At 35.6% G+C, this 2,500-nt stretch overlaps 1 protein-coding gene across 1 annotated transcript in view; it reads right to left on the bottom strand.

Moving 5' to 3' along the window:
• Positions 1-2,500, bottom strand: part of LOC144958674 (uncharacterized) — a 20,666-nt gene that overhangs the window by 18 nt on the left and 18,148 nt on the right. The window contains exon 4 of the mRNA XM_078890796.1: positions 1-2,500. This exon is cut by the window's left edge and continues 18 nt beyond it; it is cut by the window's right edge and continues 478 nt beyond it. The gene's annotated coding sequence lies outside the window, so the exon portion shown is untranslated.

Genomic DNA, 2,500 nt, shown 5'->3' with positions numbered 1-2,500 from the left:
AAACGTTTTATTATCAAAAATCATTTTAAAAGTATACAAGCTATAGTCGACTAGATAGAGCGCTAAAAAATGGCACGAAAAATGTGACTTCTCACCTCTAAACGGTATGACGACGGGATGGTTAAGATGTTGAATATTGAATTTATTGCCAGATATCTCAGACTTGTGTTGAGTTTGTATGGTCTATTAAAGAGAAAGACTATCATAGTTTAGCATGCTGACCAATTTAGGTTTAATTCGACTTTTAAGCGTCTGGTCCATCCCAACATAACACCGTCCGGAGAAGATTTGTCACAAATATGGCACCCACCGTCTCAAAACGGTATTATTATAATTAGACTAGAAAAATAGAAGCCGTCAATCCGAAACCAGAATATCAAAAATTTCACAAGGTATATGTATCCAGTACTCTGGAAGAGTGGTTCTACACTTCCAATGAGATTGAAACCAGCTTTTTGACATCACACGTTTGTTCCATATTCAATTTTAGACTTCTAAGTGACTCTTAGCATGATATACCGCTTCGAGGCAATGGGAACACATAACATTTGGGGAAGACATTTAAAGCATTAGATATAGATACTCGTATGTTTAGAAAAGCTGCTCGAGATATTAGTCAAATGCACATTAATTTTTTCCCCATTTAGTAACTTGTGGAAATGCATCGATTTTAACATCATTGTACATGTATAAATGCTGTGCGTTCAGCTATAATACTTACAACATAACGTACAAGCACACAAAACAATGTGTAGCCTAAATCTACTCGCAAAGCATATAGACTGCGCTTGACTTTCTTAAGAGAACCGTTCACAAGATTTAGGGATATTAAATTATCTCCCTTACTCAAATTCTTATAATAGACATTCAAAGCAACAAATAAGACAGTCTATAACGGGGAGATAACTTACAAGGTTAAAAATATCATTCCAAAATCTTTAATTATAGAATTGAACGTTTCCTTCCCAGCCAAGGGAAAGGACAAAACGAAGTAATCTCATTCCAAGACAAAGACAAAAAGCAAGTTGGAAAACAGATATAATATAATAGGGGAATAGAAGGCACAGTAAGTGGCCACCCTCCATGCCCACCATCATGGGAGAATAACTGTTTGAAGTATCACACATTTAACGAAACTTAAGCTCACAGCCACAATGTATAAAATTACATGCGTTTACTCTACATTTTTCACACATTTATATCATTTCAATCATTTCAGACAACTGAGTGAATGGATTTGAACCCTAATTCAGTCCCTTGATGGGTAAAACAATGATATCTGACAGGTCCGAAACACACGGGACGACACACTGTTTTCATGAGTTGTGTGATTGGGGTCATTCGTCCACTCGTTGAAGCCAACAAAGGCCTTAGAAATATAAAGAGCTGAACAAGTGTGTATGAAAGGTGTCAGACAAAAAAGAAAGAATAATACACCTTTCATACACACTGGTTCAGTTTTTTTTTTTTATCTTACACCGGTGCCTGCTCCGTAATTTCTTAATTGGATATTTCCTATGAAATATATTTTGTGTCTAATTTGGTTTTATAATAGTGTAAACAGTGTTGGATACATCCAAGGGACATAATTGATAACAAACGCATTTCCCGATAGCATCTAACTACATCCATGGATGAAAGTAAAATTATATTCAGAACGGTATATGGTACTTACTGATGATGATTATGATGATGATGATGATGATGATGATGATGATGATGATGATGATGATGATGATGATGCTGATGATATAGTGTATAGATAGAATGAAGTTGACGTCACTCGGGTCTTTGTTATTGTTATTTGCCATCCACGTTTCTGAGTAATTCTCACTTAACTGTATTATCCATAGTCTACTATAAAAGTCCATGGTTATACACAGTTTTGTGTGTTGGTCCGTTATACTTCCTGATGGCAATGTTGTGAGCTTCTGAGCCAAGTGCATACTATCTATAGTACATACTTATTATAATGTGTTAATAAAGAACTAACTTGTAAACAACAATGCATTACACTGAAAAAACGTGTATATTTAAAATTTTGGCCAGTGAATTTGTCCTTCAATTACTCGTATCTCGGTTGTCACATGAGACCAAGTGAGTCTGGACTTTGAGACTTTGAGTCTTTTGGACATGGCGAAGGACATTAAACAATCGATATTTCAATTATTTTGTTGGTTTTGTTTCTAGCCGAAACAATACACACAATTAGATTTTTAAAAAATACAGCCCAACCTTTTAAAGAATTTTATTGGTCAAGATTTCAAATGTTAATTATCCAAAAAGGAACCCGAATATAATTTTTATTGACCTTTTATATAGCACTAAATGTGCTCAAATAGCTCTACAAGGGGTCCCTGGCCAACAGCAACACTTAACATTTAGGACGGGACATGACGCCTGTTAGGCGATACTACAATTTTTCGGACAGAGACAACGCTGTTAACGGGCAGGTACTCATTTTACACCTGACTGCGGTGAGAGCATGTGAGTAAAGAGG

This window comes from Berghia stephanieae, chromosome 13 (assembly GCF_034508935.2).
Source record: "Berghia stephanieae isolate SIO BIC M18660-M18661 chromosome 13, UCSD_Bste_1.3, whole genome shotgun sequence".
NCBI classification, from domain to species: Eukaryota; Metazoa; Mollusca; class Gastropoda; order Nudibranchia; family Aeolidiidae; genus Berghia; species Berghia stephanieae.
Note: the sequence above shows the minus strand (reverse complement) of the source record. Positions and strands in the feature narration are given on the sequence as shown.